This window comes from Erinaceus europaeus, chromosome X, assembly GCF_950295315.1.
Source record: "Erinaceus europaeus chromosome X, mEriEur2.1, whole genome shotgun sequence".
In the NCBI taxonomy this organism is placed as follows: Eukaryota; Metazoa; Chordata; class Mammalia; order Eulipotyphla; family Erinaceidae; genus Erinaceus; species Erinaceus europaeus.
In genome coordinates, this window is record NC_080185.1 from 3270490 (window position 1) to 3296848 (window position 26359).

Sequence of the window (26359 nt, forward strand, 5' to 3'; positions counted from 1 at the left end):
TTTGTGAAGTAAAAAGAAGGTAATTCACGGATTTCTTGTGTGCGTGCGCATGCACACATAAGCACTTTGCTTTAGAGTATGGGGAAACACTGATGTCCTGTGTGAAGGCCACAAAAGGATATTTCAGGAGAGTACAGTGCTATGTAAGAGCCAAGATTGGAGGGGCCCCAGCCATTGGTCACACAAAGATTTCTGAAATGCGTACCACTTCCTCAGCATGGACTCTGGCATGTGAGCAGAGCAGAAGTGACGGCTGTTATCTTAAGGCACCTGGGTTTGACCAGGAGATAGGCATTGTCCTGTGTGAACTCTCTGGTCGCTTGGACACTGCGTCAAGTGTAAGGAGGGAAATCCTTTCAGGAGGAGATACGGTGGTCATCATCAGAGGATTTTACAGCAGTGTTAATACTAGTAAATGAGTGTTTAACTCTAACTCAAATCAGCACCCTTCCCAGATCCCCCAACTCTCTCCACTCAACAAGTTAGAGAAAGAGGCTCTGACCAGGCAGAGGAAATCTGAGGCATTGGCTATTGAAAACCTCTTGTAAAGTGGGACTGGTGTCATTGGTGGGGGATGGATTACTTGTCTTGCTGGAGCTTTGCTCTCTAGACCTGTCAGATGGATAAGGGAACTCTGTACCTGGAGGGCTTATTAAGCCCCACCCAGTTGTCAGGCTCTGCAGAGGAGGCATTCCATTGTACATGCCATCCCCATGATTCTTTACAGGAAGTCCAGGGCCAGTCACTTGTTTAATTCATACTAACGATTGTATATGGGACTGCACCAGGGGCCCTGCAGAGCCTACGGAGCGGGTGCTTGCTGTGAAATCGAGGCACAGCACTTATCTCCTGTCTGAGATGTAATGGTCTAGATCATCTCTTCGGGGTGGGGGCCTGCCATGTGACAAAGGGAAATACTGGTCAGCAGTAGAAGAGTATTTGGACACTTAAAAACTGGTTTTAAAAGTATTGATGTTTGTACTCAGTATGTGTTCCCACCACACACAAAAGAAAGAATAGAAGCTCCCAGGATGTATATTTTTAAGGTTTTTTTTTTCTTTAAGAAATAATTTCTTAAAAGGAATCAAATAGTGGATAGATTATTTTTGAAGAGAGGGAGGGGCCAGGTAGGCACACGAAGGCGGGATTTTGGGAGTAAAACATTAAATCAAATCAAATCAAATCAAATTTGCCAAAGTCCAACAGGAACTCAGGAATCCAGGCCCTGCGGCCCTCCTGTGAGGGCAATCTTCTTACTCAGTATGAACAGTTTTGGAAAAGGTTGCTGAGCACTAGTGTAGGGGGCCTGAGATTGCTGGCAGGTTCTCCATGCTTTTTGTGTCCTGCCCATCTCTCTCTTGCTCCTTGGGTGAACAGGAATGCTGAGCTATTCCCAGTTTTTTTCCTCTGCCTCACCCTCTTCTTCCCAATCTATCTATTCCCAAGCCTTGAACTCACCTGACTTTTATTTTGAGGGTCTCTTACAGGAGATGCTTGGGTTTGGTTTTGCTATCCCTTTAACATGGAATACCCACATCTGGACCTGGGTCTCTGAGCCTGGCTGTATAGCACCAGCATGAAACAATTGTACATTTACCAGTCGACCTCCAGGCTGCCATGTCTACCCCTTTAATGCTTTTTTTTTCTAGTTATAAAAATAAAACAGCCTCATAAAAGAACATTTGGAAAATGGAGAGACGTTAACAGAAATTACCTCTAAATACCTAGTCCAGCAGTAATTGGCTCTGTTTCCTTTCAGATGTGCTTCACTATTTGCATAATTTGGGATCAGACCATATTCCATATCTGGCTTTTCCACTGGTTTTATATTGGGAGCCTTCTCTGGAACCATTCAACAGCCTTCAGATAATTGTTACTAGCTGCATGGTTTTCTGTTGTACAATTGTTTAGCAGATCTCTATTAGTTATTTAAATTATCTTCCATTGTGATTTATTGTGCAAAGCCCTGCAGCGTGTGCAGCCATTCAAAACCGTTCCCTTGCAACTTAACTCATTCACGTGTCTATTAAGATGTCACCTGAGTGAGGGCTTCCATGAGGGGTGAACAGAAGAACACAGCATTCTGCCCCCATGCTCTTGCTGCTTCCTTATTGCATTTCCTCCCCCTGGACTGGTTCAGCAACAGCCCATAGATTTTACACATTTATTGTCTGTCTTATGTATGATAGTGTAAGCCCTTTGAACAAAGCTTTTTTCCTCTTGTTTTGTTCACTGTTGTAGCTCACACTTGCCAAGACAATACTGACCACTGCAGATCCTTACTAAACATCACTGGAGTGAACTGTTTTTTTCAGAGGGGTTTTTGTAAGAGGTGTCACTGGGCCTAAGGATATTAAATTTTAAGGGCTCTTGATAGGCATGTGAACTTGTCCTACTGGATCAGGGCTAGTATCTGTTCACCTACCTGTGCTGGGGTTGCTACTGCTTCCTTTCAAATCTGTACTAATTTGATAGAAGCAAACTGATCTACGGTTTTAAAATTTGTTTCGTTACAGGGAGCATGAGTACTTAGTTGTGTTTCTTGATCACCTTTGTTTACTCTCTTTTTTTAATTTTTAGAAATTATCTTTATTTGTCGGATAGAGATGGCCAGAAATTGAGAGGAAGGGGGCAGATAGAGAGGGAGAGAGGCAGGGACATCTGCAGCCCTGCTTCACCACTTGCAAAGCTTTCTCCCTGAGAAAGAGAATGGGGGGGGGGCGAACCTGGGTGCTTGCATATTATAACGTGCGCTCAACCAGGTGCGCCACCACCTGGTCCCTTTTGTTTACTTTCTGTGGGTGTTTTCTCATGGCCTTCATTTCTGTTAAGAACTTAAGTGTTTCATATTCATCTCTTTGGATGACTTATGCAATCAGCAGACATTAGAATGTTCTTTGTGGAACAGGTGGGAAATAGTACCAAGATAGGTACATTTTATGTGCAATTTAATTTTTGTATATATATATATATATATATATATATATATTCTATTTGTATATTTTTATTTTCCAAATATATATATATATATATATTCCACTTGTAACTTTCCCTGATAAGTTAATTCATGTTTAAGAAATGTTTCCCTATCCAGAACCGAAGACATGGCTATAAGAATTTTGGTCCTTGTTTTATTGCCTATGCTTGTTTAATCTTCTGGGATTTCTTTCAGTGAGTTGTATAGGGTGATTTTCTAAATCATTTTTTTCCCTCCAGTTGTTTCACAAATATACAATGCTGAAAAATTCATCCTTTCCTTGTGTTCTGTGATGCCACATCTAATATGTAGACATTGTTATACATAGTGTGTTATCTTGGGGCTTTTTCTAGTTTCCATTTAGTCTAGTCTGTATCTTTAAAAAAAATATGCATTCCCTTTTGTTGACCTTGTTTTATTGTTGTAGTTATTATTGTTGTTGTTATTGATGTTGTCGTTGTTGGATAGGACAGAGAATTGGAGAGAGGAGGGGAAGACAGAGGGGGAGAGAAAGATAGACACCTGCAGACCTGCTTCACCACTTGTGAAGCCACTCTCCTGTGGGCGGGGAGCCGGGGCCTCGAACCGGGATCCTTACGCTGGTCCCTGCGCTTTGTGCCACCTGCACTTAACCCGCTGTGCTACCACCCGACTCTCTCTAGTCTGTATCTTGTCCTAGTTGCTAAGTTTAAATACTACTGTAGTTTGAAAATCATTTTTATTACCTCAGCTCTTCAACTTCTAGCTGCGTGGTCTCAATTTGTCTACTTAGGGGCGGGAGGGATAGTATCAGTAACATCTATTTTACGATTTTAGTTTTGTGGAGAAGTTATACCTGTCAGGATTTCTGCAGCTGGCTTGGAAATTGCTGGTTAGGATTTTGAGTTCTGTAACTTAGTTCAGATTTTTCAAATTTATAGTTCACAGGTTTATTTTCTTCGTCATTTTTTAATTTTGAAGAATTTAAAATATTTATGAAACTCAGAGAAGCAGTCAAAACTACAAGCCAATAACTGTACATCTCCTGCTTGGAGTGAGTAAGGGTTACCATTTTGTCATTCCTGCTTCCGATACATTTTAATGAAACTAATAAAACATTAGAGCTAACTTCATGTTCCCTCTCTGAAGCCTCAGCTTCCTTTAAGAACACAGCAGCCAGAGTTATCCACAGTTGCTGGTTTTTCTGCTTGGCTGCTGTTTTTCACATATTCATAGCTAAGATGTGTATATATATATGTGTGTGTGTGTGTGTGTGTGTGTGTGTGTGTGTGTATCCTAGATAATAATTATCTGTCACTTATAGGTTGTATTTATTGTGCCACCTTGATTCTGTTTTGTTTATGGGGTCTTTACCTTAACAGAGGCTTTAAATTTCCATGATGAATATATATCCATTTTCTCTTCATGAATAGTGATTTTTCTGTCATATTTAAGAAATAGTGTAGTATCCCACGATCATAAAAAATGTGCTCCCCCCAATCTTTTGAAGCCTTTAAAGTTGTTGCTTTATGTTTGCTTTTAAAAGACCATCTGGATTTCATTTTTATATATAATGGAAATACGAATCTTCCCCCCCCCAGAGAAATACTATTTGTTTTAATGCCATTTACACATAACTGCTTTAGAATAAACTTTGCCCATTCATGTATTTCTGGGTGGCTACATGCATCACTAGTCTATCTGTCTATGCTAGTTTTGTCTCACTGACGAATGCCTTATAATGAGCCTTGTATTTGTGTGGTTGAATTATTGTTTGCTCTCTGCCCTTACCCACATCCATACCACTTCTCTTGTTCTTCCTGAATGGCCTTGATTATTTTCAGCCCGTTTCTCCTTTATCTTAATTTAAAAATAAAAACACTTTGGGTTTTAGGAAAGTCAGGTTGGCTTTTCATGGAATTTGATTGAAATGTAGAATGGCTCAGAGAGCAGTTGACATTTGTGGATGATGAGATTTCCTGCTTCTGAATATCTTTCATCTTGGCATGCATTCAAGTCTATTGTACAGGTTTTGATAGAAGTTTGCAATTTGACTAATAATGCTCTGGCATGCAAGAAATACTTGTAGGACTCACGTTTCCAGTGTGGTTAACTTATCTAGTTGTAATTTAGATTACAAAAGGAAGACAAAATTTGTCTTTGAGTATCCACTTCACAGGGTTGTGACGCACATGATGTGCTGGTGTGAAGACAGTGTCCTTCAGCTGGAAAGGTCCACTGGACGCCTGTTGTAGTCCGGCCTCCCTCCCTTTCATTCTACACTGGCAGGCAAACCTCGCTCTGTTTTCAATCTCTGTAGTGGGAATTCTGTGGCAGCTTTGGGAAGGGAGTTGTGTAGCTTGTAGCCTTTTGTGTATGGCTGCTTTCACTTAACACAAGTTCAGCATCTGACCTCGTTTTTCTTTTTCTTTTCTTTTAATATTTTATTTATTCCTTTTGTTGCCCTTGTTTCATTGCTGTAGTAGTTGTCGTTATTGATGTCGTCGTCGTTGTTGGCTAGGACAGAGAGAAATGGAGAGAGGAGGGGAAGACAGAGAGGGAGAGAGAAAGACAGACACCTGCAGACCTACTTGTGAAGCCACTCCCCTGCAGGTGGGGAGCCTGGATCCTTATGCAGGTCCTTGTGCTTTGCGCCACCCGCGCTTAACCCACTGCGTTATCGCCTGACTCCCCCTTTTCTTTCCTTCCCTCCCCCTTCCCCTCCCCCTTCCCCTCCCCCTTCCCCTCCCCCTTCCCCTCCCCCTTCCCCTCCCCCTTCCCCTCCCCCTCCCCTTCCCCTCACCCTCACCCTGCCCCTCCCCTTCCCCTCCCCTTCCCCTCCCCTCCCCCCTCCCCTCCTCTGCCCTCCCCTCCCCTTCCCTTCTTTTCTTTCCCTCCCCTCCCCTCCCCTCCCCTCCCCTCCCCTGCCCTCCCCTCCCCTGCCCTCCCCTCCCCTGCCCTCCCCTCCCCTCCCCTCCCCTCCCCTCCCCTCCCCTCCCCTCCCCTCCCCTCCCCTCCCCTCCCCTCCCCTCCCCTCCCCTCCCCTCCCTTCCCTTCCCTTCCCTTCCCTTCCCTTCCCTTCCCTTCCCTTCCCTTCCCTTCCCTTCCCTTCCCTTCCCTTCCCTTCCCTTCCCTTCCCTTCCCTTCCCTTCCCTTCCCTTCCCTTCCCCCTTTTTCCCCCTCCCCTCCCATTTTCTTTTTCTTTCCTTTTCTTTTCTTTCCCTCCCCTCCCCTCCCTTCCCTTCCCTTTTCCCTCCCCTCCCCTCTCCCCTCCCCTCTCCCCTCCCCTCTCCCCTCCCCTCCCTTCCCTTTTTTCTTTTTCTTTTTCTTTTGTTTTCTTTCCCTCCCCTTCCCTTTTTCTTTCCCTCCCCTCCCCTTCCCTTTTTCTTTTTCTTTTTCTTTTTATTTTGTTTTCTTTCCCTCCCCTTCCCTTTTTCTTTCCCTCCCCTCCCCTTCCCTTTTTCTTTTTTCTTTTTTTTTCTTTTTCTTTTACTTTTCTTTCCTTTTTTTTTCTTTCTGTGATTGTGGGTTGTTTTCACATTGAGGCTGGCTTGTCTGAATAGTGCCTGAAAGATGTTCTTCATGGGTTTCCATTTGCACACATTCTTGCATTTCTGCTTGGTGAGTGTCCCTGAAGGAGGATTTCTTGTTTTGGATGCAGTTATGAAAATGCTGGCTTTATGAGAAACTTCCAAGCCATTCTTCCAGTGGCTGGGCAATTTTCTGTTCCCACTGGTTGTACAGTAGCTAACAGCCTTATTCGCACTTCATAATTCCCTTTTCAAAATAGATTCTATTCTTATTTATTTTGGCTAATGACAGAAAAATTGAGCTAGGTGGGTGAGCTAGATAGAGTAGGAGAGAGACAGAGATACCTGCAGCACTTCACTCCTGAAGCTTCCCCTTTGCAGGGTGGGGACTGGGATGAAGGTTGAACCAAGGTCCTTGTGTACTGATATTTGTAGGCTCAACCAGGTGTGTCACCACCAGGCCTTCCTATTTTTAATCGTTTCTAAATGTAATCGCTTTAGGAGCCACCTTTAGGTTTACCAAAGTGTTGGCTAGAAAGTGTAGAGATTTCTCTAGACTCACCTCAGTTTCCTGTTAAGATCTTGTGGTAGTGGGTTGTACTGTGAGAACTGTTGAATCAGGTTAGTATGCTGGTAAGTTTATACTTTGTACCCGGGTTCCAAGTTTGTGTTTTTCCATTTTGTGTGAGGTTTGTCAGATGTATGTCATGTAGTCACGGTGGTGGTGTCAGTGTTAGTGGCACTGGAATATTTCAGTGCTCCTTGTTATTCTTCACTTCCTCCTCTGACTGATCCCTGACAAGCAATGAACCTTTTTCTGTCTGTATGTATTTTTGAGTTTTCCAGAATGTCATATAGTTGACATCGTGCAACTGTCACCTTTTCACATGAACTTTTTTCAGTTCGTGATCTGTATTTAAAGATCTTACATGTGTTTTTATGACTTGGGCTTCATTGTGTTTGGTCTGCATCTAGCGCGGTCTTCTGTTTGCCCCATCTTGTTGTCTATGAACCGCAGGACTTCTCAGTTTAGGCAATTAATAATAAAACTGCTATACATAACATGTGCAGATGTAAGTCTTCACCTCATTTAGGTAAATACTCCAGGTCACACTCACTGGATCATGTGGTAAGACTATACTTAGCTTCATAAGAAACTGCCAGACTGTCTTCCAAAGTGACCATACTATTTGCATTCCCACCAGCAATGAATGAGCCCTTGATGCAGTCAGCATTTTGGAATTCAGCCACTAATGGATGTGTAGTGGCATCTCATTTTAATTTGCAATTCCCTAATGATGTATGACCTCAACAGCTTATTAAATATTTGTCATGTATTTATTTTCTTTGCTGTATAGATCTTTTGTTTTTTTAAAAACATAGGCTATTATTTCTGAGTATGAAGAGGCTTTTTTTTTTTTTTTCTTCTCTCGACTACTGTAGGTAAAAATCCCTTCCCATGTGTGTATTTTGTGAATACTTCCTTCATATCTGTGCCTTGTGTTTTTCATCCTCTGGACAGCATCACTTACACAGCAGTTATTTTTTATTAGTGATTTAATATTGTTCTACAAAATTAGGAGATAACGGGTATAATTCTTCACTGTTCCCTTCATTGGAAACTGCAGTAGTTCTCCCAAGGTCACAGATATGGGCTGACTGTTATTTCTGTTTTCATCTATCTATCCCTATCTACCTACCTACCTATATTTACTTATTTATTTTTACCGGAGCACTGATCAGCTCTGGTTTATGGTGGTGTGGGGGGGTTGAACTTGGGACTTTGGAGCTTCAGGCATGAGCGTCTCTTTGCATAACCATTCTGCTATCTACCCCTGCCCCACCATCCATATTTATATTTATATTTTGACCATTTCATCTATGATCCTACCTTCTCTTCTTTTAAATTTTTATTTATTTTATTTTAATTCATTTATTTTCCCCCTTTTGTTGCCCTTGTTATTTATTATTGTTATTGTTAGATAGGACAGAGAGAAATGGAGAGAGGAGGGGAAGATGGGGAGAGAAATATAAGACACCTGCAGACCTGCTCCACTGGTTGTGAAGCAACCCTCCTTGCAGGTGGGGAGCCAGGACCTCGAGCCAGGATCCTTGTGCCGGTCCTTGCTCTTCGCTCCATGTGCTCTTATTTTGCTGTGACACCACCCGGCTCCCCCTTTTTAATTTTTAAATTTTGATCCTTTAAAAATTTTATTTACTTTCTACTGGATAGAGAAAAATTGAGAGGGGAGGGGAGGAGATAAAGAGAGAAGTAAACTGATACCTTGTGAAGCTTTCCCCCTTCAGGTAGGGACCAGGGGCTTGAACCCCAGTCCTTGTACACTGTAATGCGTGCCCTTGACGAGGCATGCCACTGCCTCCCCCCCAGCTCCCACTTCTTCTTTTCCTTTCTAAGTCATACCAACACCTGTTAGTACTTGCAAATGGGAATTCTGGCTTTTGTAATTGCTTTCCCACTGAACATGGGTATTGGCAAGTCAATCCATACTCCATCCACACTTCTATCTTTCCCTAGTGGAGAAGTGCTCTGGGGAGGGAGGGAAGGTCCTGGGGCACATTGTTAAGGTCTTCCACAGCAAACATTTATATTTTTAATTGAAATCTGATTTATCATATTTTATTTATTTAACTTAATCTAGCTCTAGGTGTTCTATTTATAAACTTATCACCAAACCCAAGGGCCTCTCTGGTTTTTCCTTTGTTATCATCTAGCAATGCTAGACTTGGCGTTTTGGCCCATGATCCATTTTGAATTATTTTTGTGCAAAGTACTTTGGGTGTAAAACACATTTTGTGTATGGTTATCCAGTTAGTTCCAACACTCTTTACAAAAGCTAATCCTTTCCCCATGAATTGCCTTTGCTAATTTGTCAAAGATCAATTGCATATGTAGTGTTAACTCAGTTTTGGGACCCACTACTCTGTTCCATTGATCATTTACCTATTTCACCAATTCCACACTTGCTTGTTTACTGTAGCTTTAGAGTAATTCTTTCAGTTGTGTAGTGCTCATCCTTTGAATTTAATCATTGCTTTTCTGGGTACTGTCCTGACTATTCCAGATCTTTGAATTTTACATATTAACATTGGAATCACTTTGTTGTTATTCATAAAATAATTAGCTGGGGTTATGTTGAATATGTAGACCCAGTTGGGAATAACTGAACAGTGTTTCATTTTTTGACCCAGAAACATGGAACAGCTCTTCATTTATTTAGACCCTCTTTGATGATTTCTTTCATTAGAGTTTTGTGATTCCCCTCATGTAGACATTATATGTTTTTGGTTTATAACCAAGTTAAGTACTGTTATTATTATAAATTAAACAGATTTTGTATTTTTGGTTTTGAAAGTTCCCATCGTTTCTAGCTGGCCTATAGGACTTTTGTACTTTAACCTTGTATCTTTCTTCTTGTCAGATCATCTCTACTTCTTCTTTGAAGAAATGTTCAGTCAATTTGTTAGGCAGTTTTAAAATTGGGATATTTGGACTCCTTCTACTGAGTTGTTATATGTATATCTGTGTAAAGATAACAGATATTTAAAAGTGCTGTTTTGAACATATTTTCTCGTGTCGTTGCATTTTCTACATGGATTTTCTATTTCCTGTGTATATAGCACAAGAAGTCTTTACCTTGAGTTCAAAATGATGCTCCCATTTGTTGTCTTCTAGAAACAGAAAGATTTAATGTATGATTTAGATATCTGATGCCTGTCTTTGTGACCACTGTTTTTGGAGCAAAGTAAATCTGAGGCCTGCATGTAGTCTTTGCACATGAATGCCTTCTATCCCTGAAGTTACATTTCCACACTGTATCAGTGACTGCTGGTTAATGGTTCTCAACTGAGGTGATCCTCTACCCCCTGCCCCACCTCCATCTCTCTCTGTCTGTCTCTCTCCCTCTCATACACACATGTGCGCGCGTGCGCGCGCGCGTGCACACACACACACACACACACACACATTTGGCAATACCTGGGATATTTTTCACTGTCAGATTATAGTAAATCTTAAATAAGGTGCTGTGGATGCTCCAATTTGGTTTGACATTGGAAAACTGTTTTGGCTATGAGGTCCTTTGCATTTTCATCAATAATTTATAACCAAGTCATCAATGTATTTCCAGAAACATTCTGCTGGTAGTTTTAGTGGGAATTCAATTTATAGATAATTTGAGAAGACATTGCATCTTGCCAACTTTGAGTCTCTTGACATAAGATCTTGGCATATATTTTCATTATTCTTAAAAGCCTCTCAATGTTTTTATTTTTTATATAGGTTTCACAGTATAGTTCTTGCATATATTTTATCAAATTTATTGTAAATGTTAGTGTTGATACTGTGATAAGTGGCATTTTAAAATGGCAACTTTTGAATGCCTGTTGTCAACATGCAATTGATCTTGTATATTGATTTTTTTCTCCCTATGATTCTTAGAATCGGTTATGCTTATGATTATGTTGTCTAGGAATAAAGACAGTTTTGTTGTCTCTTTTCCAACTTGTGTAAGTTTTCTAGTTTTGTTTTCACTGTATTTGAGTTGGATAGGACTTGTAATCAAATGTTGGATCAAAGGTTTAGATCAGACTTCCCTGCCTGGCCTGCTGTCCTCATCTTTTTTTTTTCTTTTTTCTTTTTCCTCCTCCAGGGTTATTGCTGGGCTCGGTGCCTGCACCATAAATCCACCGCTCCTGGAGGCCATTTTTCCCCCTTTTGTTGCCCTTGTTGTAGCTTCGTTGTGGTTATTATTATTGCCCTTGTTGATGCAATTCGTTGTTGGATAGGACAGAGAGAAATGGAGAGAGGAGGGGAAGACAGAGAAGGGGAGAGAAAGATAGACATCTGCAGACAAGCTTCACCGCTTGTGAAGCGACTCCCCTGCAGGTGGGGAGCCGGGGGCTCGAACCGGGATCCTTAACGCCGGTCCCTGCGCTTTGCGCCACATGCGCTTAACCCACTGTGCCACCGCCCGACCCCCTCCTTTTTTTAAATTTATTTTATTTATTCCCTTTTGTTGCCCTTGTTGTTTTATTGTTGTAGTTATGATTGTTGTTGTTACTGATGCCATCGTTGTTGGATAGGACAAAGAGAAATGGAGAGAGGAGGCGAAGACAGAGAAGAGGAGAGAAAGACAGACACCTGCAGACCTGCTTCACCGCCTGTGAAGCGACTTCCCTGCAGGTGGGGAGCCGGGGGTTCGAACTGGGATCCTTAGACCTGTCCTTGTGTTTTGCGCCACCTGTGCTTCTTCTTCTTCTAGCGTTTGCCCTTCTTCCGTAGCCAGTCAACAGCGTCAGGTTGAGCTGCTTGTTGCTGGCTTTGAAAGTGACTGGGATCCATGTGGATTCAGTCGGCTAGGAAGGATCATCACTTTCCCCAATGAATGGGTACTCACGGGATGCACCACGAGAAGGTCGATCCAACGCATCCCCTGCTGCACTACCGCCCGACTCCCCTTTTTTTTTTTCTCCCTTGCCTTCAGGCAGGGTTATTGCTGGGACTCGGTGCCTGCACTACAGAGAAATGGAGAGGGGGGAAAGACAGACACCTGCAGACCTGTTTCACTGCTTGTGAGGCACCCCCCCCCCCCCTTGCAGGTGGGGAGCTGGGGACTCAAACAGGGATCCTTACACTGGTCCTTGTGCTTTGCGCCATGGCCGTGTGCACTTAACCCGCTGTGCTATCTCTGGACCCCCTTGTCTGCTGTCTGCTTGCCGGAGGAAGTGTTCACTTTCCTGCCATTCAAATTGGTCAGCTGTAGACTTTCTCACGTACTATTTATGAGTTTGATGGAGAGCCCATCTATCCATTGTTTACTCAGGAATTTGACACAATAATATATGCTGCATTTTTTCAAACTTTTTTTGTATTATGTATTGAAATGATATTTTAATATCTGTAGAGCTGGTGAATTGTAGTGGTTGTTTTTCAAGTGTTGAGCTACCTTCACATTGCCGCATAAAAGGCTGCCTGATTAACTTTTGTTTTCCTCGTGATGTGTTCTGGATTTCATTTGCTAATGTTTATTATAAAGTGTGTGTGTGTGTGTGTGTGTGTATTTTAATCTGTGTTCATTAGGGACAGGGGCCTTTAATTCTTTTTTTAATCTATTTGATTTTGGCAAAGACTCACTCTGGCTTCATAAAATGAGTTTAAGAACTGTTCCTTCATTTTCTCGAAGAGTTTGTGTAGAGCTGGCACTGTATCTTCCTTAAGTGTTTGCTAGACACCACTAATGAAGCCATCAGTGCTTTTTTCTTTATAATTTTCATGAGCAAAAGGTTTTCAACTATGAATTTGATTTGTTTAACAAATAAAAGGCCATTCAGGGGCCGGGTGGTGGTGCACCTGGTTAAGCTCATGTATTACAATGTGCAAGGACCTGGGTTTGAGCCCCCGGTCCCCACCTGCAGGGGGAAAGCTTCATAAGTGGTGAAGTAGGGCTGTAGGTGTCTCTCTGTCTCTTCTCTACTACCTCCTCTTCTCTCAATTTCTCTCTGTCACTATCTAATAAATAAAATTAAAAAAAAAAAGGCCATTCAACTTATCTATGTATCGTGAGTAAGATTTGAAGATTTGTGTCCTTCAAGTGATTTATTTATTTAATCTACACTATTAAGGTTATTTACATACATTTCTTCGGGTTAGCCTCTTACTAGCCTTTTAATGTTTGTGAGATGAGTGGTGACATGTTTGTCTTCATAAGTGATGTTGGGTAACACTTCCTTTTTGTCTGTACCAGTCTCTGCAAAACGCAACTAATTTTTATTGACTATTTTTTCAAAAGAGTCAACTTTCAGTTTCATTGATTCTCTCCCCCCCCTTTGCTTTCCATTTCATTGAGTTCTTCTTTTTCATTATTTCCACCTTCTGTTATAGGTTTAACTTGCTCCTGATTTCTTCAAATTTCTCAGAGTTTCATTTTAAAATTGCTGATTTTGATTTTTCTTTCTTCGAATTTTATTGGGGAATAATTATTTATAGTTCAGTTGTTGACATCTAAATACATTTTCTCATTTCCCCGTGACAGGTGTCTGCAAACATTCTCACCCCTAACTTGGGTCTGTCCCCCTGTTGTGCACTGGGCCCCCAATGCTCTCTTCACTTCTCTTCTCTGCTTTGGTGTATTAACACCACATCCTGTCCAAGTTTGACCTTATGTCCTCCCCTTCTGTTCTCATCTCTTAAGTTCTGCCTCTAAATGAGATCAGCTGATATTTGTCCTTCTTTTTGGCTTATCTCACTTAATATGATCCTTTCAAAATGCTTCCAGGAGTAGGCAAAGGAGAAGACTTCTTCATTTCTACCAGCCAAATATTATCCCATTGCACATATGTACCACAACTTTCTTAGCTACTTATCTGTGGTTGGGCATCTGGTTTCTTTCCATGTTAGGGCTATTACAGATTGTGCTGCTATGACCTTAAGTATACTAGATGTCTTCTGATAGGTGTATTTGCTTTCTTTGGCTGTATCCTCAGGCAAGGAATTTTCAGGTCATAGGTCATGTCCATTTCTAGTGTTCTGAGGAGACTTTAGATTGTTTTCCACAGGGGTTGGGCAATTTGCATTCCTACCAGCAGTGTAGAAGGGATTACATTTTCCCCACATCCTTGCTAACATTAGTTGCTTCTTTTCTTTCTCTCTTTTTTCCCCACCAGGGTTATTGTCACTGGGACTCAGTACCTACATGATGACTCCACTACTTCCAGTGTCCTTTTTTTAAAAAAAAATTTTCCTTTTTTGTTTTTCTATTTATTTTCCCTTTTGTTGTCCTTGTTGTTTTTCATTGTTGTTATAGTTATTATTGTTGTAGTTATTATTGTTGTCATCGTTGTTGGATAGGACAGAGAGAAATGGAGAGAGGAGGGGAAGACAGAGAGGGGGAGAGAAAGACAGACACCTGCAGACCTGCTTCACCGCCTGTGAAGCGACTCCCCTGCCAGGTGGGGAGCCGGGGGCTCGAACCAGGATCCTCGCCAATCCTTGTGCTTTGCGTGCCACCTGTACTTAACCTGCTGTGCTACCACCTGACTCCCCTCAGCGCCCATTTTTTAATATAGAGAAATAGGGGCTTGAACCCAGGTCCTTGTGCATGGAAAGGTATGTGCTCTACCAGGCCTGGCACCCACAAGCCTCAACACTTGTTGTTTCTGTGGTCTCATTCCCCTTTTATTACACGTTATGTAAAAGGGGATTTTATGTTTCATCTCTCAGTTCAATTTTTGTTCTATTCCAGTTTGCTACTCTTTGGCTTATTTATTTTTCCCCTCCAGGGTTATTGCTGGGCTAGGTGCCTGCACCATGAATCCACCGCTCCTGGAGGCCATTTTTCCCCCTTTTGCTGCCCTTGTTGTTGTAGCCTCGTTGTGGTTATTATTATTGCCATTGTTGATGTTGTTCGTCGTTGGATAGGACAGAGAGAAATGGAGAGAGGAGGGGAAGACAGAGGGGGGAGAGAAAGAGAGACACCTGCAGACCTGCTTCACCACTTGTGAAGCCACTCTCCTGCAGGTGGGGAGCCGGGGCCTCGAACCAGAATCCTTACGTCAGTCCCTGCACTTTGCGCCACATGCACTTAACCCACTGCGCTACCACCCAACTCCCTCTTTGGCTTATTTTTATAGGAGATGATACATTTATTCTGTTTTTGAAAGCAATATCCTAAAACTATGATCTGTCACAATAAAAAATGATATTTATGAAAACTACAGGACTACTAAGTTTAAAGTCAGATATTTCTATAATAGTTCCCTGCCCTTTCAAAAAACTGGCATTTTTAGCCCTTTCTGAAAAATAAAAATGTTGATGCTGTTGCATGTATCATTAATTTACCCTCATTGGTATTTGTTTTATTTCCTTGGATAACTATCATTTTAAGATGTGCTTATTTTTGATGTATATATATATATTTTTTTTTTTCAAAAAAAAGCACAAACGATTAGTTGTCCACATCTTTGTGGACAACTGAATAACATGTTTCTACTGATCCTTGTTGATTTGACGTGTTTAGACTTAAAAAAATGCCTATATTGGAAGATAAGGATTTAAGTTCTTTTAAAATCCTGTGCAGCCTGCAAGCCCTCATATTGTTGAATTCTAGTATGATATTGATTTTTGTAGGCCTAGTACTGTGACTAGGATAAAGCCATTGGTTGCTGAGGCAGATATTATGGTGTAGTAGCTCTCTGTCTGTAGTTGCCATACATTCTGTGACTTTAAATAACAGCAAGTTTGGACCTGGCAGTGGTTCACCTGATAAAGCACACGTTACACAATGTGCAGGCACCTGGGTTCAAAGCCCTTGGTCCCCACCTGCGGCAGGAATGCTTCATGAGTGGGGAAGCAATGCTGTAGGTGTCTTCTCTTCTCTTCCTCTCTGCCCCCTCCCCCTCTCAATTTCTGTCTCTATCAAAAATAAGTAAGTAAAATAAAAAGAAATATATCAGAAATTGTGCTCTTTTTATTTTAAAGGTTTTCCAGAGCTAACTTCATGAGCTTGGCAACTTTGAGTTCTTTTCCGGAGACTGGGCAATATTATTTCCTTGCCTCTTCTAGCTTCTGGAGATAGCCTGCAGTCCTTGGTTCATGGTCCCTTCCTCCTCCTCCTGAGTCAGCAATGTCAGGTCAAGTCTTTTTCACATCATACCACTCTGACATCAATTCTTCTGTCTCCTCTGTCCACTTTTATGGACACTTTTGATTATATTGGGCTCATCCTGATAGTCCTGAATTATTTTACTAAATCTAGTCAGCTTTTCAGGACCCTCAACCCCACCTGTTACCTCCATAGCACTTAGGGAGGGTGGACTGTCCATGCTCCCGGATGTATCATTAAATTACCCTCATTGGTGTTTGTTTTATTTCCTTGGATAACTGTCATTTTAAGATGTGCTTACTTTCGATATATAAATATATGCATATATATGTATATGTATATTTATGTATTTTCTAATTCAAGCACAAACTGTTGTCCACATCTCTGTATATGCAGACCCAAGGCATTTCACTCACTTTATCTTCTTGAAATTGCTGTGACTTTTCTTTTTGTTGTTGCCTCAACCTGTTTCTCCTTCTGCTTTATTGCCAGCTGCCAGATCTTCATCACTGTCCTGACGTTCGTTTCCCCTTTCTCTTCAGTTAGATTCTCTTGGCGCCATTTATTTTCTCCTTTATGTACATTCTCAAATTCTAGAGTGGGTTTTTTTTTTTTTTTTTTTAGAAAGTGTGCATGGGCAAAGACAAATAGTTTTGATGCTTAAAAACATTTTTTTTTCCGCTCACACATGTGGAATATAGATGATTAAACTATAAGAACTTGCAAAAAAGGGGCTGGGTGGTGGTGCACTGGGTTAAGTGCACATAGTAAGAACTTGGCAAAACACACACACTCTGGACTTCATAAGAACAACACTATGTATTGGTATGAAAATACACTTGGAAAAAAAAGAAAAGAAAATACACTTGGATCTTAAAATTCTGTGTAGCATAGTTATATCACACACTTCTCCTTCACTCTCCTTCTTTATTCTACCCTCACAATTTGTTGTTGGTTTTAGTGTAGAATTCTGTGTGGGAAATAATGAGTTTGAAAGCATCTCTTTACTTCTAGCTTCTAGAATCATGGCTTAAGAGTTCCAAAGCCATTCTGGTTCCTGAACACCTGTGCTGAACTGGATCTCTTTCTCTTAGAAAATGTGAAGTCAAAGAAGGGTACCTGCCTGTGGGTGCCACAGAAAGCTGAAACAACCAAGTCTGCTTTTGTAGGAGGGGAAATCTACTATATCGAAGAATGTGAGGCCGTGGTTTATTAGCTCAGATCAAGGCCCCTGCCCACCCAGGAGTGTTAGCCTTTTAAACATGTGAATGTGGGGGAGGGCATAATGGCCAGGAGATGGATTCAGAGAAAATCTGAGAGGTGGGGGAGGACTCCCAGGAGACCCCCAAATCCTCCTTCCTCTGAGACCAGGCTCCTCAAAATCATAATTGCCTCTCTAGTTTCCATTGTGATGAGGGTCCCATGACCAGGAAGGGGTTGGAGGGTGGATTCCCTTAAGACTGTCCTGCCTCCAGAGGGTAGCTGCAGAATGCGATTCAAAACAATCTGTCAGTCTGTAGCCACCCCTTCCCGTGGCCACAGCAGACAGTCCAAAGCCAGCCCTCTGGGACTCAACTTCACATATAGGATATTCTTTTTTTTTTTTTTTTCCCTTAGTAGCCTGACAATGTCGGGTCCTCATGAATGCCTGTTTTCATTTGTTGTACGGAGGGCTGATTTGGCTGTTCACTTCTGAGGATGATTTTGAATCCATTCTGATAATTTTTTTTTTTCAGTTATTTCATCCAGGATGTATTTCCTGCCATTTTCTCTGTCCTTTTCTCTTTTCTTTCCCTCACTCTCCTCACCTCTGGCTTCTTGGTCTCTTGTTTTCTGTTTCTCTCCCCTTCTCCCTACTATTTATTTATTTGTTAGAGACAGAGAAATAGAGCGGGAAGGGGGGGGTAGACAGGGAGAGAGACCCCTGCAGCCCTGCTTCATCACTTGTGAAGCTTCCCCCTGCAGGTGGGGACCAGGGGCTTGGACCTGGGTCCTTGTGCACTGTAATGTATGCACTCAACCAGGCGTGCTACCACCTGGTCCCTTCTCCCTACTATTTAAATGTTGGTTTTCCACGACTGGTTTTATAATTTCCTTATACTTTATTTGTTTGAGTTTCATCTGTTTGTCTAAATGCTTCATTATGGGGGCTGTTTCCAACTTTTATTTACCAACCCTCTCATTGAACTTTTAAAGTTTCCTCTGTTATTTTAATTTCCTTTGTATGGTCTTCTGTAGTTAAGAGCTACCTTACATGAGTAGCACAGAGAACAGAATTCGAAACAGGTATGTGTATATAGCACACCTCAGAAAGTATAGTGAGCAGATAGATTGTAATTATGATGACTTCCTATGATGTAAATGTAACAGATGCCAATTAGTTGCTGTTGATAAAAAAACTTATTACTTTTTTAAAAGAATGGTGACATTGTCAAGAAAAATTCAGTACATCTATGTATAGATGTTTTAAAGTTGAGCTGCTGAAACCTGTTCACTGAACCATTTTGCTTTGTGTTAATGCTTTGTGTCCCCAGAACTTACACTCAACATTTGTACACAAGTGAGAATGGGAAAGTGCCAACACCCAATTTGGTCCTTACTTTTCTATTAGCAGTCATATACTTAGGTCCCTCTTGATCCCATGCTGGGAAAATGAAAGGTCAGAACTACCAGCAGCTGGGAGGAAAGTGTTTTAGTTTTATTTCCTGAGAGTGAACGGAACGTTTCCTATCACAGTGGAGTCATAAGCAGAGCGGGGAGGCAGGCTGTATGTCCAGTGGCCTGTTACCCTTCTGGCAGGGAGGGTCCACAGGCTGGTATCCCAGAAGGCAGCTGTGGTCACCACTCTCCCACCAGTGCATACCAGGGTGGGGCCTTGAGCGGGGCCCAAGTGGCCCAGCCTCACTGTGCTACTCTATAGCCTCACCAGTTGTGCTCTGGACACACAGGTCTGTTTGGAAGTCCTGAGGATTCCTCGCCCCAGAATCTGGAAGGAACTTGGTGAATCATAAGCACCACTAGTGGACTTCTAAGAACAGCACCACCAGGTAAGGTTTCTTGCCCCTTCCCACAGAGGGCACATGTTCGCCAGTGGTCTTTGCAGCCAGTCGTCCACCCTGACTTTTGCTGAGTTTGTATCTGTAGTAGTTCAGACCTCCTTATGTTCAGGACCTCCTGCTTTGTAGTAGTAGTGGGAGCAAAGCTGACAGTGGGGCTGTGCTTTGATCCCTCCGTCCCCATGCAGAGACTTCTCAACCACTTTTGCTTGAGCAGACAGTTGTAGCACCACAGCCATGTTATTGACTTATAACGGTTTACAAAGATGTACTCTGAGCTCTCTGTATGTTTGTTTATTTTATTGCCACCAGGATTATCGCTGGGCCTTCTTGCCACCACTATGAATCCAATGCTCCTGGTGACCATTTTTCCCCTCCCTGTTTTATTTGGTAGGACAGAGAGAAATTGAGAGGGGAGGAGAGGGAGGGAGGGAGGGAGGGAGGGAGGTAGGGAGAGAGAGAGAGAGAGAGAGGCAACAGATAGACACCTGTGGGTGGAGAGCAGGGACTCAAACCTGGGTCCTTGCCCATGGTAATGCATGCCCTGGGTTCTACATTTTTTTTTTCCTCCTCCAGGGTTATTGCTGGGCTCGGTGCCTGCACCATGAATCCACCGCTCCTGGAGGCCATTTTTTCCGCCTTTTGTTGCCCTTGTTGTAGCTTTGTTGTGGTTATTATTATTATTGCCCTTGTTGACGCAATTCGTTGTTGGATAGGACAGAGAGAAATGGAGAGAGGAGGGGAAGACAGAGAAGGAGAGAGAAAGACACCTGCAGACCTGCTTCACCCACCGCCTGTGAAGCGACTCCCCTGCAGGTGGGGAGCCGGGGGCTCGAACTGGGATCCTTACTCCGGTCCCTGCGCTTTGCGCCACATGCGCTTAACCCACTGCGCCACCGCCCGACCCCCTGGGTTCTACATTTTTAGTAGAAACTTCACCTTGTTTTTTCCTTTATACTGTGTCCTATCTGATCTCTCCGGTGTTCTCAATAGCATTATGCCTTTCTTCTCATGGAACTTTTTTCTCTCCAAATTCCTTACAATGCTTTCTTTGTTTTGCTATTCATCTTCCAAGCTAGAGACTTTCTTTCCTCCTGGGTCTTAGGTTCCATGCTTGTTTGTTTCTGTTTAAAAATGGAACATTAAAAATGGTTTGGAAATGCTGAGTGAGAAGGTAGAGTATCTGTTGAGGTGGTTCTGCTAAGAACTGTGATGTCAGGCCTTCTGGATCTTTTCTCCTAGATTGGGAATATATGCAAAATATGTTCAGTGGTCTTCCTTGGAGGAAACAGATTTAATATCTTGTATCCCAGGTGACAAATAGGACTGTCACAGCTTGGCCTTTTCGTTTGTTTATACTTTCTGACTGTCCTTGTTTGTATTGTTATTTCTTGTAGTTTGATTTTTTAAAAAAATATTACTGTTCATATGTGGTAGACCTTTTGTTTGGTATTATGCAGATGCCTGTTTCCAGTACTATTATATGATGGTTTACATTAGTATAGTTACATACACACACACACACACACACACACACACACACACGGCTGTGTTGAGTGAATGTGACACCATCTAGAATTCCAATAGAACTTTTTTTTTTTTGAGAAAAGTTTGTATTATATCAGAGAAACATCAACAGCATCTTTGCAGGGAGACACAACTGATGACAGTGAATGCCAGGCCACCATCGCATTGTTATGTAATCCTCTGGCTACACAGTAGGTACTCATTATGTCCACATCATGCATTCCATGATCTGTGAGGGATGGCGGTGTTTGTCACGGTATGTGGCTTTAGGCCTTTGGGCCTGTTGACCCATACTGCTCATTGGCTTAAGACATCCACCAGATGCCCATCAGAAAACAGGATTCATAGCCAGAGGGGGAACATGAGAGACTGTAGGTGATCAGCATTCCTTTTATTGTATACAGAGCTTCTCAGTAGTTAGAGAGTAGGTCAGCAGAGGAATCACCAATGTATCAGTGAGTAACAGTCATTATAATCCAGGGGTCTTCAGTCTCAAGCAATAGGCATTAAGAAATCGGGGTTTCCACAGATATTCCTTGGGAATTATTACTCTTAAAATTGAGGCCCCAGAACTACAGTCATCTGTGATTCCAAGGGTTCCCAGAGCAACTTTTTCATTCCTTCTACTTAGAGAAGGGGGGAGAGACACCACAGCATAGCTCCACTGTCATGGAAGCCCCCAGTATGGTCCACGTTACTCCTGTGCCATGAGCCTTCTAGCTGGGCACCTGCCATTATCCTTCTGCCCTTGCCACTACTGTGAGGCTTTGCTTAGAACTTGTGTATCTATTCTCTGGTTTACTTAACTTCTTTCATTTACTGCTTTAATTTTATTTTATTTGGAGCCTGCTCCTCTGAAAGAACTGAAAAGTCACTCATCACATCCCTGTCACATCCAGTCTAGGACTTGTTTTCCAGTCTGGAGACTTGGCTTGCAGGATTTTTTTTGTTTGTTTGTTTTCCATAAACCACTTCTGATTCACCTCTTTTTATTTTCTAACCTCTTGTTCTTGCTTTTCAGAAGCCTGTTCCTTTAGTTCTTCAAAAATGACAAACACTCATTTAAAGTCCCTTTTCAAATTTCTGAATTAGTCTGGGACTTTAGCCTTATACTTGTTGAATCTGTTTCTACTCCTCCTTCAGTTTTTTTTTTTTCTTTCTTTTCCCCATAGGCTTAGAATTCTTGATTTGCAAGTTTACCTTAAATCAGAGAGTATGTGTGGCTTCTGTTGTATTTGATGCGATTCCCAGTTCAGAATTGGTTCTCTGTGTTGACAGCTTGGGGCTTTTGTTCTAGCAGAGCAGCCAGTGTGGGCTGCACAGCTCTGGCTCCAGGGCACTTGGTTCCCAGTCTCAGCTTTGTGCTCTCCTGGTGTCATTTCTAAAGTCAGCATGTACAGGCAGGAAATCCTGTGTCTCCCTGCTTGTCTGAGGTGCTCTTATGTGACACAGGCCACCCGTTTGCCACTCCTGGCCGAAGTCCCTGCTAGGAGTCAAGCTCCCGGCAGCTTCTGCACGTTTCTCAGCAGATGAATGACTGTGGTCCTGCTGTTGCTAAGCTGCTCTCTCTCTTCCTGTTTCAGTTCCATAGACATATTGCCACTTCTCATTTTTCTTCTCAAGGAAAACAGTTCTGCCTATGTCTTTTCCTTTCTTCTTCTCTCTCCTCCTCTCCCTTCCCCTCCTCCTCCCCCTCCTCCTCCTCTTCCTGCTCCTTCTTTCTCCATGGGTTTTATGATGTAGTTGTCATAACTCAATTCAGAGTTTAGGGAAGGGTCTTTCCTGGGGAAAGCCCTCCTCTAGGTTTCTCTAGGAGTGGATGAATAATCTTGACAAAGGAAAACTGCCTCCTTTAAAATAATGTGGAAGGAGGGCAATTAAGGAGAAGCTGGGGCATTTTACCTCCAAATGGATGCCTTGAAGGGCTGAGGAGGGGACCTGGGGGCCACAGACTGGGAGGGGAAAGGTTCCACAATCAAAGCTTTCTTTTGGAAGAAAAGGATTGTTAATGGGAGTGTTTCCTGGGGGCCAGGGGGTGCTTCTTGGGAGGGCCTGGGGCCTGCCATGCACTGTCAAAGCGGCACTTCCTGAAAACAGCTGTGTGTGACTTCCTGGGGTCTGGTTACATGATAATAAGGATCCCTTGGAATTTTGATGAGGTTACTCTCTCTCCAAATAAGTACTGCTCACCATTTGGGACCCTGTTCAACAGTCTCCCTGATGGGTCTTCACTCTTGATCCTTGGTCATAGATGGGAACCTTTGTCCACAGCAGCAATCTTGCTTATGAGGTGCTGGCAGCCTGGGCCCACTGGACCAGGATGGCAGGGACTTTTTAGCCTTGCCTCACAGAGAGGCCCCAGGCTGACACCAGGGGACTCTGGCTGGGCTGGGCTGGGTTGGGCTGGGTTGGGCTGTGCTGAGCTGTCTGGTGGGCAACACTGGCAGGTCAGGAAGGTTCTCCTGTGACAGGAGGAAGAGCAAAAAGGTGTACAGAGAAAGTCCTGGTGGCCAGGTTTATTTTGGAACTTGAAAGAGAAACCTGGGGATTAAAGGAGGAAGGTACTTTTCTTGGGGCTGAAGACATGCTTTTGAATACTTCCAGAAAGACAGAGGTCAGCATGAGCCTAAGCTATCAGGATAAGCTGGGTGTGGGGGGAGGATGGTATGGCCCAACAGCCAGGGTTCAGAGTGCATGTTCAGGCTGGAAAGGTAGGGTTTGGTAATTTTTTAGGACCTTCTAAGCCAAATTCTCTAGTTATAGTCTTTTCCCCCATAGAGAGAGGGAGCCGGAATAGTTTTCGGCTTGGCTCTGAAGGTAAGTGATCTGATTTGCATTTTAATGGCCCTCTCTGGCAGCTGCTCTGAGTATAGTGGGGGGACTTGGCCTTGGGGTTTTGGAGCATGGCTGTGTGGCCTGTGCTGCCACTGCTGAGGGAGGGAGGAAGGGCATTGGAAGAAGAGAGTTGAGTCTGAGAGGTAGATCCTGGCTCCCGAGAGATTTCTAGGCATAGCGGTGGGATTTTAAAAAAGATTTGTCTACTTCACTAGACAGATGTGGGAGCATCACTCTCTTGGGACCTCAAGCTTGCAGGACCAGAATGCTGCCACCACAGAGTGGGCCTGCCCAGGTGACTTCTAATGGCTGGAACACTTAGCAAGCCCTGGGTCTGCTGCCCCTGAGCTCACTGTTTTGACAAACATTTCCTGCAAGTCTTCTGAACCGGCTCACTCACCCATATGCCTGTGCACAGGCTGTTCTCCACTCCGTTGAATTCACTTCTTGTCCTTTAATCATAACTTTTTTTCTTTGTTTTTGCCTTCAGGGTTTATCACTGGGGCTCAGTGCCTGCACTGCGAATCCACTGCTCCTGGAGGCTATTTTTCCCCTTTTGTTGCCCTTGTTGTTTATCGTTGTTGTTATTATTTTTGTTGTTATTAGTGTCTGACAGGGCAGAGAGAAATCGAGAGAGGAGGGGAAGACGGGGGAGAAAAAGACACCTGCAGACCTGCTTCACCACTTGTGAAACTACTCTCCTGCAGGTGGGGAGCCGGGGGCTCAAAGTGGGATCCTTGCATTGGTCCTTCCTTGAGCTTAGTGCCATGTGCTCTTAACCTGCTGCCCTCCTGCTGGCCCCAGTCATGACTCTTGTGCTGGGCTCACAAGCCTGTATGTCCTTGGACCTGATGTGTGTCACCACCTGCATCTCCTTTCTTCTGCACATGGGCGACTAGACTAGCAAGGCCTCCCTTTCTTTTTGGTGGTCTGTACTGCCCCCCCCCCACTTCCTGGTGCTTTCAGCCCTTTTCAGCTTGCGTTAATTATTTGGAGAAAGAGGCTCTTGTGTTTGGGAGTTGCCTGACATTTGCCAAGGAAACCTGTTGTATTGTTGTGAACTGGCCTTCCAGCTACACTTCTTCTTCTTCTAGCGTTTGCCCTTCTTCCATAGCCAGTCAACAGCGTCAGGTTGAGCCTGATGTAAAGTTTCAAGACCTCCTTTGAATCTGGAGAGGTGGCAGTCGTTGACTATGTGGGTCATTGTCTGTCTGGAGCCGCAGGGGCAATTCAGGTCGGGTTGACGCTTGCAGGGGTCTGCGATGAGGTGTTTGTTCTTTACCTCAGCTGACTGCCAACTCTGTTTCCAAGAGACTGGAACAGAGAAGTTCAGTGTAGGCGTAGGGGACCAGATTGGGTGATGAGACGTCAAGCGTTGGACAGGGTGGGCGAAGATATCCGCGTATATTGGCAGGTCCGGTCGAGCGTGGATGTGGGAATGAACTTAGATGATGCCGCATCCCGACGAATATCTGGCGGGGCAATGTTGCTAAGAACTGGCAACCATGGAACCGGGGTGGAACGGATGGTTCCAGAAATTATCCTCATGGAGGAATATAATTTCGAATCGACCAAGTGGACATGGGGGCTACGGAACCATACTGGGACACAGTATTCTGCAGTGGAATAGCATAATGCCAGAGATGATGATCGTAGTGTGGAAGCGCTCGCGCCCCATGAAGAGCTGGCCAGTCTTGCAATGATGTTATTCCTCGCGCCCACCTTTGCTGCAGTTTTTTTGAGATGTTTGTGAAATGACAGAGTGCGATCGAGAGTAACGCCAAGATAGACTGGCTGGGCTTCATGCCGGATTCTCGCATCGCCAAGCTGCACATTAAGCTCACGCGAGGCCGAGGCATGGTGTAGATGGAAAACAGATGATACTGTTTTAGCAGTGCTAGGAATTAGTCGCCATTTTTTACAGTCATCAGATATCAGAGACATGTCTTTCGTGAGTGTTTCCTCGAGGATGTCGAACTTGGATGCCTGAGTTGCACAGCAGATGTCATCGGCGTAGATGAACTTCCTTCAAGAAGTTTCTGGGAGGTCATTGATGTAAATATTAAATAGCGTAGGAGCCAGAACAGAGCCCTGGGGGAGGCCACTTGAGACAAGTCTCCATCTGCTAGACTTGTCACCCAGATGTACCCGGAATCTTCTGTTTTGGAGAAGAAACGATATAGTGTTGGCCACCCATGGAGGCAGGCATCTTGAGATCTTGACCAGGAGACACGGTGCCAGATCGTGTCATAGGCTGCTGTGAGATCAACAAAGACAGCACCCGTCTTTAAATTCTTCTGGAATCCATTTTCAATGTAAGTTGAGAGGGCCAGGGCTTGTTCGCAGGTAGATCTTCCTGGGCGGAAACCAGCCTGGGCGGGTGATAGGAATTTCTCTGTAAGAGGAGAAATACGTGACAGAAGCAGCCTCTCGAGGAGTTTGTAACACACGGAGAGGAGAGGAGAGAAATTGGTCTATAGCTGGCAGCCAGTGTTGGGTCTTTCTTTGGTTTCAAAACCGCTATAATCTTCGCACGACGCCAAACTTTGGGCATAGACTCAGATTCCAAGATGTGGGACAGGAATGAAGCGAGCCACTTCTTTGCCATGGGGCCCAGGTTAAGAATGAGTTCTGGAGTGATGTTATCATAGCCAGCAGCTGTTCCCAGTTTAACCCTCTTCAAAGCGTCTTCCAGTTCAGACAGTTCCAGCTACACTGAAACAGGGCAGAAAGAAGCCTTAGAAGTCAGCCCCTGACCCCCCTGCTCTGTGTGCCTGTTTGAAACCCATCAGTGATGCATCTAAGCCCCTGGACATTCCCTATGGTGCCCTCAGA

General features: G+C 43.5%; 1 protein-coding gene across 3 annotated transcripts in view; it reads left to right on the plus strand.

The window, feature by feature from the left end:
• The window catches only part of GABRA3 (gamma-aminobutyric acid type A receptor subunit alpha3), a 521426-nt gene that overhangs the window by 133842 nt on the left and 361225 nt on the right, over positions 1-26359 (plus strand). For all 3 annotated transcript variants that reach the window (XM_060183138.1, XM_007530458.3, XM_016191453.2), the window contains exon 2: positions 19055-19153. The gene's annotated coding sequence lies outside the window, so the exon portion shown is untranslated. The remainder of the gene's footprint in view (positions 1-19054; positions 19154-26359) is intronic.